Below are 16,659 nucleotides of genomic sequence, written 5' to 3'. Positions count from 1 at the left end.
GACGCGTTTATAAAAGGGTTACCAGTAAGGATTCAAGAAGATGTGAGTTCACACGAGCCCGCTTCCATACAAAAGTCAAGTTGAATGGCTCATAAACTCATAAATCAGATTGAGGGAAGAATTAAAGAGCAGACGGCCGAAGAAGCCAACATGAAACAACTCAAGAGGCAGTGGGAGGAAAATAGTGACAAGAATCACCAGTACAACAACAATAACAATTACAACCACAATCGCAACAACTATCCCAACAACCGCAACAACAATCGTAACAATAACCACAATCCTAACAATAACTACAACAAACGTTCCAACAATAACAACAACTACAACAACCGTTCCAACAACAATAACAATCCCAACAACAACCTCAATAACAACAACGGCAACAAAAACCAAAAATGCCAAAGGTGTGAAGAGTACCACCAGAATGAGTTCTGCACGATATTTTGCACCAAGTGTAAAAGAACTGACCATGGTGCAAAAAAGTGTGAGGTCTACGGACCAAAGTTTAACAGAACTAAAGGGACAAATAGTGTCGAAACAAGTAATGCCGCATTTGTTTGTTATGGATGTGGAAAATCGGGCCACATTAGAAGTAATTGCCTGAATCAGGGGAATACTAATAGGCAGGGCCGCGGAAGAGTTTTCAATATTAATACGGCAGAAGCGCAGGAAGACCCGGAGCTTGTTACGAGTACGTTTCTTATTGACAATAAATCTGCTTATGTTTTATTTGATTCGGGTGCGGATAGAAGCTATATGAGTAGAGATTTTTGTGCTAAATTAAGTTGCCCATTGACGCCTTTAGATAGTAAATTTTTACTCGAATTAGTAAACGGTAAATTAATTTCAGCAGATAATATATGTCGGGATAGAGAAATTAAACTGGGGGATGAAACGTTTAAAATTGATTTAATACCAGTCGAGTTAGGGAGTTTTGATGTAATAATTGGCATGGTCTGGTTAAAAAAGGTGAGAGCAGAGGTCGTTTGTTACAAAAATGCGATTCGCATTATGCGTGAAAAAGGAAAACCTTTAATGGTGTACGGAGAAAAGAACAACGCGAAATTAAATCTTATTAGTAGTTTGAAGGCGCAAAAACTAATAAGAAAAGGTTGTTACGTCATTCTAGCACACATCAAGGAAGTTAAACCTGAAGAAAAGAACATCAGTGATGTTCCCGTCGCAAAAGAATTTCCCGATGTATTTTCGAAAGAATTACCGGGATTACTCCCACATCGATCCGTTGAATTTCAAATAGACCTTGTACCAGGAGCTACCCCAATAGCTCGTGCTCCATACAGACTCACACCCAGCGAAATGAAAGAATTACAAAGTAAGTACAGGAACTTTTAGAGCGTGGTTTCATTCGACCAAGCACATCACCGTGGGGAGCTCCTATTTTGTTTGTCAAGAAGAAGGATGTTACATTTAGGTTGTGTATCGACTACCGAGAGTTGAACAAACTTACCATCAAGAACCGCTACCTACTACCGAGAATCGACAACTTATTTGATCAACTACAAGGATCGTCGGTTTATTCAAAGATTAATTTACGTTCTGGGTATCATCAAATGCGGGTGAAGGAGGATGATATTCCAAAGACTGCTTTTAGGACGCGTTACGGTCATTACAAGTTTATGGTTATGCCGTTTGGGTTGACTAACGCACCAGCTGTGTTCATGGACCTCATGAACCGAGTGTGTGGACCATACCTTGATAAGTTTGTCATTGTTTTCATCGATGACATACTTATTTACTCAAAGAATGACCAAAAGCACGAAGAACATTTGAGAAAAGTGCTAGAGTTGTTAAGGAAAGAAAAACTGTACGCTAAGTTTTCAAAGTGTGCATTTTGGTAAGAAGAAGTTCAATTCCTCGGTCATATAGTGAACAAAGAAGGTATTCAGGTGGATCCAGCAAAGATTGAAACCGTTGGAAAGTGGGAAACCCCAAAAACTCCGAAGCATATACGTCAATTTTTAGGACTGGCTGGTTACTACATAAGGTTCATCTAAGATTTTTCCAAAATAGCAAAACCTTTGACTGCATTAACGCATAAAGGGAAGAAATTTGAATGGAAGGATGAGTATGAGAAAGTGTTTCAATTGTTGATGAAAAAGTTAACTACGGCACCTATATTGTCATTGCCTAAAGGGAATGATGATTTTGTGATATATTGTGACGCCTCAAAGCAAGGTCTCGGTTGTGTATTAATGCAACGAACGAAAGTAATTGCTTATGTGTCTAGAAAATTGAAGATTCACAAGCAGAATTATACAACGCATGATTTGGAATTAGGCGCGGTTGTTTTTGCATTAAAGACTTGGAGGCACTACTTATATGGGGTCAAAAGTATTATATATACCGACCACAAAAGTCTTCAACACATATTTAATCAGAAACAACTGAACATGAGGCAGCGCAGATGGATTGAATTGTTGAATGATTACGACTTTGATATTGTTACCACCCGGGAAAGGCAAATGTGGTAGCCGACGCCTTGAGCAGAAAGGACAGAGAACCTATTTGAGTAAAAGCTATGAATTTAATGATTCGCACTAACCTTACTACTCAAATAAAGGAGGCGCAACAAGGAGTTTTAACAGAGGGAAATTTAAAGGATGATGAAATGTCCCGTTCTTATTGATTAAAAACGTTCCATATTAATTGATTTCGTTGCGAGGTTTTGACCTCTATATGAGACGTTTTTCAAAGACTGCATTCATTTTTAAAACAAACCATAACCTTTATTTCATAGATAAAGGTTTTAAAAAGCTTTACGTAGATTATCAAATAATGATAATCTAAAATATCCTGTTTACACACGACCATTACATAATGGTTTACAATACAAATATGTTACAACAAAATAAGTTTCTTGAATGCAGTTTTTACACAATATCATACAAGCATGGACTCCAAATCTCGTCCTTATTTAAGTATGCGACAGCGGAAGCTCTTAATAATCACCTGAGAATAAACATGCTTAAAACGTCAACAAAAATGTTGGTGAGTTATAGGTTTAACCTATATATATCAAATCAGAATAATAGACCACAAGATTTCATATTTCAATACACATCCCATACATAGAGATAAAAATCATTCATATGGTGAACACCTGGTAACCGACATTAACAAGATGCATATATAAGAATATCCCCATCATTCCGGGACACCCTTCAGATATGATATAAATTTCGAAGTACTAAAGCATCCGGTACTTTGGATGGGGTTTGTTAGGCCCAATAGATCTATCTTTAGGATTCGCGTCAATTAGGGTGTCTGTTCCCTAATTCTTAGATTACCAGACTTAATAAAAAGGGGCATATTCGATTTTGATAATTCAACCATAGAATGTAGTTTCACGTACTTGTGTCTATTTTGTAAATCATTTATAAAACCTGCATGTATTCTCATCCCAAAAATATTAGATTTTAAAAGTGGGACTATAACTCACTTTCACAGATTTTTACTTCGTCGGGAAATAAGACTTGGCCACTGGTTGATTCACGAACCTATAACAATATATACATATATATCAAAGTATGTTCAAAATATATTTACAACACTTTTAATATATTTTGATGTTTTAAGTTTATTAAGTCAGCTGTCCTCGTTAGTAACCTACAACTAGTTGTCCACATTTAGATGTACAGAAATAAATCGATAAATATTATCTTGAATCAATCCACGACCCAGTGTATACGTATCTCAGTATTGATCACAACTCAAACTATATATATTTTGGAATCAACCTCAACCCTGTATAGCTAACTCCAACATTCACATATAGAGTGTCTATGGTTGTTCCGAAATATATATAGATGTGTCGACATGATAGGTCGAAACATTGTATACGTGTCTATGGTATCTCAAGATTACATAATATACAATACAAGTTGATTAAGTTATGGTTGGAATAGATTTGTTACCAATTTTCACGTAGCTAAAATGAGAAAAATTATCCAATCTTGTTTTACCCATAACTTCTTTATTTTAAATCCGTTTTGAGTGAATCAAATTGCTATGGTTTCATATTGAACTCTATTTTATGAATATAAACATAAAAAGTATAGGTTTATAGTTGGAAAAATAAGTTACAAGTCGTTTTTGTAAAGGTAGTCATTTCAGTCGAAAGAACGACGTCTAGATGACCATTTTAGAAAACATACTTCCACTTTGAGTTTAACCATAATTTTTGGATATAGTTTCATGTTCATAATAAAAATCATTTTCTCAGAATAACAACTTTTAAATCAAAGTTTATCATAGTTTTTAATTAACTAACCCAAAACAGCCCGCGGTGTTACTACGACGGCGTAAATCCGGTTTTACGGTGTTTTTCGTGTTTCCAGGTTTTAAATCATTAAGTTAGCATATCATATAGATATAGAACATGTGTTTAGTTGATTTTAAAAGTCAAGTTAGAAGGATTAACTTTTGTTTGCGAACAAGTTTAGAATTAACTAAACTATGTTCTAGTGATTACAAGTTTAAACCTTCGAATAAGATAGCTTTATATGTATGAATCGAATGATGTTATGAACATCATTACTACCTTAAGTTCCTTGGATAAACCTACTGGAAAAGCGAAAAATGGATCTAGCTTCAACGGATCCTTGGATGGCTCGAAGTTCTTGAAGCAGAATCATGACACGAAAACAAGTTCAAGTAAGATCATCACTTGAAATAAGATTGTTATAGTTATAGAAATTGAACCAAAGTTTGAATATGATTATTACCTTGTATTAGAATGATAACCTACTGTAAGAAACAAAGATTTCTTGAGGTTGGATGATCACCTTAAAAGATTGGAAGTGAGCTAGCAAACTTGAAAGTATTCTTGATTTTATGTAACTAGAACTTGTAAAATATATGAAGAACACTTAGAACTTGAAGATAGAACTTGAGAGAGATAAATTAGATGAAGAAAATTGAAGAATGAAAGTGTTTTTAGGTGTTTTTGGTCATTGGTGTATGGATTTGATATAAAGGATATGTAATTTTGTTTTCATGTAAATAAGTCATGAATGATTACTCATATTTTTGTAATTTTATGAGATATTTCATGCTAGTTGCCAAATGATGGTTCCCACATGTGTTAGGTGACTCACATGGGCTGCTAAGAGCTGATCATTGGAGTGTATATACCAATAGTACATACATCTAAAAGATGTGTATTGTACGAGTACGAATACGGGTGCATACGAGTAGAATTGTTGATGAAACTGAACGAGGATGTAATTGTAAGCATTTTTGTTAATTAGAAGTATTTTGATAAGTGTCTTGAAGTCTTTCAAAAGTGTATGAATACATATTAAAACACTACATGTATATACATTTTAACTGAGTCGTTAAGTCATCGTTAGTCGTTACATGTAAATGTTGTTTTGAAACCTTTAGGTTAATGATCTTGTTGAATGTTGTTAAGCCATTGTTTATTATAACAAATGAGATGTTAAATTGTTATATTATCATGATATTATGATATATAATATATCTCAGTATGATGTATATACAGTTAAATGTCGTTACAACGATAATCGTTACATATATGTCTCGTTTCGAAATCATTAAGTTAGTAGTCTTATTTTTACATATGTATTTCATTGTTAATACACTTAATAATATATTTACTTATCATTTAACATAATTAACCAAGTGTATCAATATCTTAATATGATTCATATGTACCTAGTAAGACGTTGTTATAACGATAATCGTTATATATATCGTTTTCGAGTTTCTTAAATTAATAGTCTCATTTTTATGTATATAACTCATTGTTAAAATACCTAATGAGATACATACTTATAATAAAAACATTTTAACTATATATATAACCATATATATGTCATCGTATAGTTTTTACAAGTTTTAACGTTCGTGAATCACCGGTCAACTTGGGTGGTCAATTGTCTATATGAAACATATTTCAATTAATCAAGTCTTAACAAGTTTGATTGCTTAATATGTTGGAAACATTTAATCATGTAAATATCAATCTCAATTAATATATATAAACATGGAAAAGTTCGGGTCACTACAGTACCTACCCGTTAAATAAATTTCGTCCCGAAATTTTAAGCTGTTGAAGGTGTTGACGAATCTTCTGGAAATAGATGCGGGTATTTCTTCTTCATCTGATCTTCACGATCCCAGGTGAACTCGGGTCCTCTACGAGCATTCCATCAAACTTTAACAATTGGTATCTTGTTTTGCTTAAGTCTTTTAACCTCACGATCCATTATTTCGACGGGTTCTTCGATGAATTGAAGTTTTTTGTTGATTTGGATTTCATCTAACGGAATAGTGAGATCTTCTTTAGCAAAACATTTCTTCAAATTCGAGACGTGGAAAGTGTTATGTACCGCCGCTAGTTGTTGAGGTAACTCAAGTCGGTAAGCTACTGGTCCGACACGATCAATAATCTTGAATGGTCTAATATACCTTGGATTTAATTTCCCTCGTTTACCAAATCGAACAACGCCTTTCCAAGGTGCAACTTTAAGCATGACCATCTCTCCAATTTCAAATTCTATATCTTTTCTTTTAATGTCAGCGTAGCTCTTTTGTCGACTTTGGGCGGTTTTCAACCGTTGTTGAATTTGGATGATCTTCTCGGTAGTTTCTTGTATAATCTCCGGAACTGTAATCTGTCTATCCCCCACTTCACTCCAACAAATCGGAGACCTGCACTTTCTACCATAAAGTGCTTCAAACGGCGCCATCTCAATGCTTGAATGGTAGCTGTTGTTGTAAGAAAATTCTGCTAACGGTAGATGTCGATCCCAACTGTTTCTGAAATCAATAACACATGCTCGTAGCATGTCTTCAAGTGTTTGTATCGTCCTTTCGCTCTGCCCATCAGTTTGTGGATGATAGGCAGTACTCATGTCTAGACGAGTTCCTAATGCTTGTTGTAATGTCTGCCAGAATCTTGAAATAAATCTGCCATCCCTATCAGAGATAATAGAGATTGGTATTCCATGTCTGGAGACGACTTCCTTCAAATACAGTCGTGCTAACTTCTCCATCTTGTCATCTTCTCTTATTGGCAGGAAGTGTGCTGATTTGGAGAGACGATCAACTATTACCCAAATAGTATCAAAACCACTTGCAGTCCTTGGAAATTTAGTGATAAAATCCATGGTAATGTTTTCCCATTTCCATTCTGGGATTTCGGGTTGTTGAAGTAGACCTGATGGTTTCTGATGCTCAGCTTTGACCTTAGAACACGTCAAACATTCTTCTACGTATTTAGCAACATCGGCTTTCATACCCGGCCACCAAAAATGTTTCTTGAGATCCTTGTACATCTTCCCCGTTCTAGGATGTATTGAGTATCTGGTTTTATGAGCTTCTCTAAGTACCATTTCTCTCATATCTCCAAATTTTGGTACCCAAATCCTTTCAGCCCTATACCGGGTTCCGTCTTCTCGAATATTAAGATGCTTCTCCGATCCTTTGGGTATTTCATCCTTTAAATTTCCCTCTTTTAAAACTCCTTGTTGCGCCTCCTTTATTTGAGTAGTAAGGTTATTATGAATCATTATATTCATAGATTTTACTCGAATGGGTTCTCTGTCCTTCCTGCTCAAGGCATCGGCTACCACATTTGCCTTCCCCGGGTGGTAACGAATCTCAAAGTCGTAATCATTCAACAATTCAATCCACCTACGCTGCCTCATATTCAGTTGTTTCTGATTAAATATGTGTTGAAGACTTTTGTGGTCAGTATATATAATACTTTTGACTCCATATAAGTAGTGCCTCCAAGTCTTTAATGCAAAAACAACCGCGCCTAATTCCAAATCATGCGTCGTATAATTTTGTTCGTGAATCTTCAATTGTTTTGACGTATAAGCAATCACCTTCGTTCGTTGCATTAATACACAACCGAGACCTTGCTTTGATGCGTCACAATAAATCACAAAATCATCATTCCCTTCAGGCAATGACAATATAGGTGCCGTAGTTAGCTTTTTCTTCAATAACATGAAACGCTTTCTCTTGTTCATCCTTCCATTCAAATTTCTTCCCTTTATGCGTTAATGCAGTCAAGGGTTTTGCTATTCTGGAAAAGTCTTGGATGAACCTTCTGTAGTAACCAGCTAGTCCTAAAAACTGGCGTATGTGTTTCGGAGTTTTCGGGGTTTCCCACTTTTCAACAGTTTCTATCTTTGCCGGATCCACCTTAATACCTTCTTTGTTCACTATGTGACCGAGGAATTGAACTTCTTCCAACCAAAATGCACACTTTGAAAACTTAGCGTACAATTCTTCCTTCCTCAATACTTCTAACACCTTTCTCAAATGTTCACCGTGTTCTTGGTCATTCTTTGAGTAAATAAGTATGTCATCAATGAAAACAATGACAAACTTGTCAAGGTATGGTCCACACACTCGGTTCATAAGGTCCATGAACACAGCTGGTGCATTAGTTAAACCAAATGGCATGACCATAAACTTGTAATGACCGTAACGTGTTCTGAAAGCAGTCTTTGGAATATCATCTTCTTTCACCCGCATTTGATGATACCCGGAACGTAAGTCAATCTTTGAATAAACAGACGAGCCTTGTAGTTGATCAAATAAGTCATCGATTCTCGGTAGTGGGTAGCGGTTCTTGATGGTAAGTTTGTTCAACTCTCGGTAGTCGATACACAACCTGAATGTACCATCTTTCTTCTTGACAAACAAAACAGGAGCTCCCCACGGTGATGTGCTTGGTCGAATGAAACCACGCTCTAAAAGTTCTTGTAATTGGCTTTGCAGTTCTTTCATCTCACTGGGTGCGAGTCTGTAAGGAGCACGAGCTATTGGTGCAGCTCCTGGTACAAGATCTATTTGAAATTCAACGGATCGATGTGGGGGTAATCCCGGTAATTCTTTCGGAAATACATCGGGAAATTCTTTTGCAATGGGAACATCATTGATGCTCTTTTCTTCAGTTTGTACTTTCTCGACGTGTGCTAGAACAGCATAGCAACCTTTTCTTATTAGTTTTTGTGCCTTCAAATTACTAATAAGATGTAGCTTCGTGTTGCCCTTTTCTCCGTACACCATTAAGGGTTTTCGTTTTTCTCGTATAATGCGAATTGCATTTTTGTAACAAACGATCTCTGCTTTCACTTCTTTCAACCAGTCCATACCGATTATCACATCAAAACTCCCTAACTCTACTGGTATCAAATCAATCTTAAATGTTTCGCTAACCAGTTTAATTTCTCGATTCCGACATATATTATCTGCTGAAATTAATTTACCATTTGCTAATTCGAGTAAAAATTTACTATCCAAAGGCGTCAATGGACAACTTAATTTATCACAAAAATCTCTACTCATATAGCTTCTATCCGCACCCGAATCAAATAAAACGTAAGCAGATTTATTGTCAATAAGAAACGTACCCGTAACAAGCTCCGGGTCTTCCTGTGCCTCTGCCGTATTAATATTGAAAACTCTTCCGCGGCCTTGTCCATTCGTGTTCTCCTGGTTCGGGCAATTTCTAATGATGTGGCCCGGTTTTCCATATTTATAACAAACTACATTGGCATAACTTGGTCCGACACTACTTGCTCCGCCATTACTCGTTCCGACACCATTTGTTCCTTTCGTTCTATTAACCCCTGGTCCGTAGACCTCACACTTCGCTGCGCTATGACCATTTCTTTTACATTTGTTGCAAAATTTGGTGCAGAATCCCGAGTGATACTTTTCACACCTTTGGCATAGCTACTTCTGATTGTTGTTGTTGTTGCGGTTATTATTGTTGTTGGGATGATTGTTGTAGTTGCTGCTATTGTTGTTGTTGTTGTTGTTGGGCCGTTTGTTGTAGTTGCGATTGCCGGGATAATTGTTGCAATTATTGTTGTAATTGCTGTTGTTGTTGTATTGGTGATTCTTATCACCGTTTTCCTCCCACTTTCTTTTGACTTGCTTCACATTGGTCTCTTCAGCAGTCTGTTCTTTAATTCTTTCTTCAATCTGGTTCACTAGTTTGTGAGCCATTACACATGCCTGTTGTATGGAGGCGGGCTCGTGTGAACTTATATCTTCTTGGATTCTTTCCGGTAATCCTTTCACAAACGCGTCGATCTTCTCTTCCTCATCTTCGAATGCTCCCGGACACAATAGGCACAATTCTGTGAATCGTCTTTCGTACGTGGTAATATCAAATCCTTGGGTTCGTAACCCTCTAAGTTCCGTCTTGAGCTTATTGACCTCGGTTCTGGGACGGTACTTCTCGTTCATCAAGTGCTTGAATGCTGACCACGGTAGTGCGTACGCATCGTCTTGTCCCACTTGCTCTAGATAGGTATTCCACCATGTTAACGCAGAACCTGTGAAGGTATGCGTAGCGTACTTCACTTTGTCCTCTTCAGTACACTTACTTATGGCAAACACCGATTCGACCTTCTCGGTCCACCGTTTCAATCCGATCGGTCCTTCGGTTCCATCGAATTCCAAAGGTTTGCAGGCAGTGAATTCTTTGTAGGTGCATCCTACACGATTTCCTGTACTGCCAGATCCAAGGTTATTGTTGGTATGTAGCGCAGCCTGTACTGCGGCTATGTTTGAAGCTAGAAAAGTACGGAATTCCTCTTCATTCATATTCACGGTGTGTCGAGTAGTCGGTGCCATTTCCTTCAAAATAGTTAAATGGAACAAGTTAATCATACAGAATATTAAGAGTAGTTAATAGTATTTCGTAGCATAATATGAACTCATTTATAAAAGCTTTTTCTTCATATTAGCGTTTTATAAGTTTAAATTCGGGTAGTACCTACCCGTTAAGTTCATACTTAGTAGCTAATATACAATTCAACTACTACAATTCTATATGAAAAACTGATTATAATAATATTTCGCGTTCAAACTTTTATACAATATTTTACAAACTTACAATACCGCTTATTTTACATAAAGCATGAAATATAGCACACAATAACTTTGATACAAGATAGTTGTGAAGATAATTCTAGCTAGTACACAAGTCGTTCAGCAAAGGTAATAAAGACACGTAATTCATACGTCCAGAAACAAGTCATGCATTCTGGTTTTACTAGGACTACTTCCCATCCTTGGTCTTGTGGAACATAACCGTTATGGCCATTGATAAGACAGCGTGTTGTAACGTCGTCAAAGGGACGAGGGTTACGTAATGTCCAACAATCCCGTAATAATCTAAAAACCTCATTTCTTACCCCAATTACCGACTCCGTCACTTGTAGAAACGTTTTGTTTAATAGTTGTAGCCCGATGTTCTTGTTCTCACTTTGGTGAGAAGCGAACATTACTAATCCGTAAGCATAACATGCTTCTTTATGTTGCATGTTAGCCGATTTTTCTAAATCACGAAGTCCAATATTCGGATATATTGAGTCAAAATAATTTCTTAACCCGTTGCGTAAAATAGCATTTGGGTTCCCCGCAATATATGCGTCAAAGTAAACACATCGTAACTTATGGGTTTCCCAATGTGATATCCCCCATCTTTCAAACGAAAGTCTCTTATAAACCAAGACATTCTTGGAACGTTCTTCGAATGTCTTACAAACTGATCTCGCCTTAAATAGTTGTGCCGAGGAATTCTGGTCGACTCTAGACAAGATTTCATCAATCATGTCTCCGGGTAGGTCTCTTAAAATATTGGGTTGTCTATCCATTTTGTGTTTTTAAACTGTAAAATAGACAAGAGTTAGATTCATAAAAAAATACTTATTAATACAAGCAATTTTTTTTTACATATATCATAAAGCATAAGAACACTATATTACATATATTACACCACACGAATACAACTATCTTATTCCGACTCGCTCGTTTCTTCTTCTTCGGTTTTGGTTCGTTTTGCCAAGTTTCTAGGGATATATGATGTTCCCCTAATACGAGCCGTCGTTGTCCACATTGGTTTAGAAAAACCTGGTGGTTTAGAGGTTCCTGGGTCATTGTTACAACTTAATGACTTCGGGGGTTGACGATACATATAAAGTTCATCGGGGTTGGAATTAGATTTCTCTATTTTTATGCCCTTTCCCTTATTATTTTCTTTTGCCTTTTTAAATTCAGTTGGGGTAATTTCTATAACATCATTGGAATTCTCGTCGGAATCCGATTCATCGGAGAATTGGTAATCCTCCCAATATTTTGCTTCCTTGGCGGAAACACCATTGACCATAATTAACCTTGGTAGGTTGGTTGAGGATTCTCTTTTACTTAACCGTTTTATTATTTCCCCCACCGGTTCCGATTCTTCTTCCGGTTCCGATTCTTCTTCCGGTTCTGATTCTTCTTCCGGTTCCGACTCTTCTTCCGGTTCCTCTTCGGGAACTTGTGAATCAGTCCACGAATCATTTCAATTTACATTTGACTCTTCATTATTATTAGGTGAGTCAATGGGACTTGTTCTAGAGGTAGACATCTATCACATAATATCAAACGCGTTAAGAGATTAATATATCACATAATATTCACATGTTAAAAATATATAGTTTCCAACAAAATTTGTTAAGCAATCATTTTTCAAGTAAACACGGTCGAAGTCCAGACTCACTAATGCATCCTAACAAATTCGATAAGACACACTAATGCAAAATTCTGGTTCTCTAAGACCAACGCTCGGATACCAACTGAAATGTCCCGTTCTTATTGATTAAAAACGTTCCATATTAATTGATTTCGTTGCGAGGTTTTGACCTCTATATGAGACGTTTTTCAAAGACTGCATTCATTTTTAAAACAAACCATAACCTTTATTTCATAGATAAAGGTTTTAAAAAGCTTTACGTAGATTATCAAATAATGATAATCTAAAATATCCTGTTTACACACGACCATTACATAATGGTTTACAATACAAATATGTTACAACAAAATAAGTTTCTTGAATGCAGTTTTTACACAATATCATACAAGCATGGACTCCAAATCTCGTCCTTATTTAAGTATGCGACAGCGGAAGCTCTTAATAATCACCTGAGAATAAACATGCTTAAAACGTCAACAAAAATGTTGGTGAGTTATAGGTTTAACCTATATATATCAAATCATAATAATAGACCACAAGATTTCATATTTCAATACACATCCCATACATAGAGATAAAAATCATTCATATGGTGAACACCTGGTAACCGACATTAACAAGATGCATATATAAGAATATCCCCATCATTCCGGGACACCCTTCGGATATGATATAAATTTCGAAGTACTAAAGCATCCGGTACTTTGGATGGGGTTTGTTAGGCCCAATAGATCTATCTTTAGGATTCGCGTCAATTAGGGTGTCTGTTCCCTAATTCTTAGATTACCAGACTTAATAAAAAGGGGCATATTCGATTTTGATAATTCAACCATAGAATGTAGTTTCACGTACTTGTGTCTATTTTGTAAATCATTTATAAAACCTGCATGTATTCTCATCCCAAAAATATTAGATTTTAAAAGTGGGACTATAACTCACTTTCACAGATTTTTACTTCGTCGGGAAGTAAGACTTGGCCACTGGTTGATTCACGAACCTATAACAATATATACATATATATCAAAGTATGTTCAAAATATATTTACAACACTTTTAATATATTTTGATGTTTTAAGTTTATTAAGTCAGCTGTCCTCGTTAGTAACCTACAACTAGTTGTCCACAGTTAGATGTACAGAAATAAATCGATAAATATTATCTTGAATCAATCCACAACCCAGTGTATACGTATCTCAGTATTGATCACAACTCAAACTATATATATTTTGGAATCAACCTCAACCCTGTATAGCTAACTCCAACATTCACATATAGAGTGTCTATGGTTGTTCCGAAATATATATAGATGTGTCGACATGATAGGTCGAAACATTGTATACGTGTCTATGGTATCTCAAGATTACATAATATACAATACAAGTTGATTAAGTTATGGTTGGAATAGATTTGTTACCAATTTTCACGTAGCTAAAATGAGAAAAATTATCCAATCTTGTTTTACCCATAACTTCTTCATTTTAAATCCGTTTTGAGTGAATCAAATTGCTATGGTTTCATATTGAACTCTATTTTATGAATCTAAACATAAAAAGTATAGGTTTATAGTCGGAAAAATAAGTTACAAGTCGTTTTTGTAAAGGTAGTCATTTCAGTCGAAAGAACGACGTCTAGATGACCATTTTAGAAAACATACTTCCACTTTGAGTTTAACCATAATTTTTGGATATAGTTTCATGTTCATAATAAAAATCATTTTCTCAGAATAAAAACTTTTAAATCAAAGTTTATCATAGTTTTTAATTAACTAACCCAAAACAGCCCGCGGTGTTACTACGACGGCGTAAATCCGGTTTTACGGTGTTTTTTGTGTTTCCAGATTTTAAATCATTAAGTTAGCATATCATATAGATATAGAACATGTGTTTAGTTGATTTTAAAAGTCAAGTTAGAAGGATTAACTTTTGTTTGCGAACAAGTTTAGAATTAACTAAACTATGTTCTAGTGATTACAAGTTTAAACCTTCGAATAAGATAGCTTTATATGTATGAATCGAATGATGTTATGAACATCATTACTACCTTAAGTTCCTTGGATAAACCTACTGGAAAAGAGAAAAATGGATCTAGCTTCAACGGATCCTTGGATGGCTCGAAGTTCTTGAAGCAGAATCATGACACGAAAACAAGTTCAAGTAAGATCATCACTTGAAATAAGATTGTTATAGTTATAGAAATTGAACCAAAGTTTGAATATGATTATTACCTTGTATTAGAATGATAACCTACTGTAAGAAACAAAGATTTCTTGAGGTTGGATGATCACCTTAAAAGATTGGAAGTGAGCTAGCAAACTTGAAAGTATTCTTGATTTTATGTAACTAGAACTTGTAAAATATATGAAGAACACTTAGAACTTGAAGATAGAACTTGAGAGAGATCAATTAGATGAAGAAAATTGAAGAATGAAAGTGTTTGTAGGTGTTTTTGGTCGTTGGTGTATGGATTAGATATAAAGGATATGTAATTTTGTTTTCATGTAAATAAGTCATGAATGATTACTCATATTTTTGTAATTTTATGAGATATTTCATGCTAGTTGCCAAATGATGGTTCCCACATGTGTTAGGTGACTCACATGGGCTTCTAAGAGCTGATCATTGGAGTGTATATACGAATAGTACATACATCTAAAAGTTGTGTATTGTACGAGTACGAATACGGGTGCATACGAGTAGAATTGTTGATGAAACTGAACGAGGATGTAATTGTAAGCATTTTTGTTAATTAGAAGTATTTTGATAAGTGTCTTGAAGTCTTTCAAAAGTGTATGAATTAATATTAAAACACTACATGTATATACATTTTAACTGAGTCGTTAAGTCATCGTTAGTCGTTACATGTAAATGTTGTTTTGAAACCTTTAGGTTAATGATCTTGTTGAATGTTGTTAACCCATTGTTTATTATAACAAATGAGATGTTAAATTGTTATATTATCATGATATTATGATATATAATATATCTCAGTATGATGTATATACAGTTAAATGTCGTTACAACGATAATCGTTACATATATGTCTCGTTTCGAAATCATTAAGTTAGTAGTCTTATTTTTACATATGTATTTCATTGTTAATACACTTAATAATATATTTACTTATCATTTAACATAATTAACCAAGTTTATCAATATCTTAATATGATTCATATGTACCCAGTAAGACGTTGTTATAACGATAATCGTTATATATATCGTTTTCGAGTTTCTTAAATTAATAGTCTCATTTTTATGTATATAACTCATTGTTAAAATACCTAATGAGATACATACTTATAATAAAAACATTTTAACTATATATATAACCATATATATGTCATCGTATAGTTTTTACAAGTTTTAACGTTCGTGAATCACCGGTCAACTTGGGTGGTCAATTGTCTATATGAAACATATTTCAATTAATCAAGTCTTAACAAGTTTGATTGCTTAACATGTTGGAAACATTTAATCATGTAAATATCAATCTCAATTAATATATATAAACATGGAAAAGTTCGGGTCACTACAGATGAAATACCCAAAGGATCAGAGAAGCATCTTAATATTCGGGAAGATGAACCCGGTATAGGGCTAAAAGGATTTGGGTATCAAAATTTGGAGATATGAGAGAAATGGTACTTAGAGAAGCTCATAAAACCAGATACTCAATACATCCTGGAACGGGGAAGATGTACAATGTAAAGACCCGTCCTAATCCATCCGGACGAAGTCCATATCGATTATAAACGATTCACAACAGTTGATTACATCGCGAGGTATTTGACCTCTATGTGATACATTTTATAAACATTGCATTCAATTTTAAAAGACAACCTTTCTTTACAACAAAAAAATTACGGCATGCATACCATTTTAGAATATATCCAACTATAATTGATTTAATAATAATCATGATGAACTCGACGACTCGAATGCAACGTCTTTTGAAATATGCCATAAATGACTCCAAGTAATGTTTCTAAAATGAACAAATGCACAGCGGAAGATTTCTTTCGTACCTGAGAATAAACATGCTTTCAAGTGTCAACCAAAAGGTTGGTGAGTTCATTAGTTTAACATAAATAATCATTTCATAATTTTAATAGACCACAAGATTTC

The sequence above is a fragment of the Rutidosis leptorrhynchoides genome, chromosome 6 (genome assembly GCF_046630445.1).
Source record: "Rutidosis leptorrhynchoides isolate AG116_Rl617_1_P2 chromosome 6, CSIRO_AGI_Rlap_v1, whole genome shotgun sequence".
In the NCBI taxonomy this organism is placed as follows: domain Eukaryota; kingdom Viridiplantae; phylum Streptophyta; class Magnoliopsida; order Asterales; family Asteraceae; genus Rutidosis; species Rutidosis leptorrhynchoides.
Note: the sequence above shows the minus strand (reverse complement) of the source record.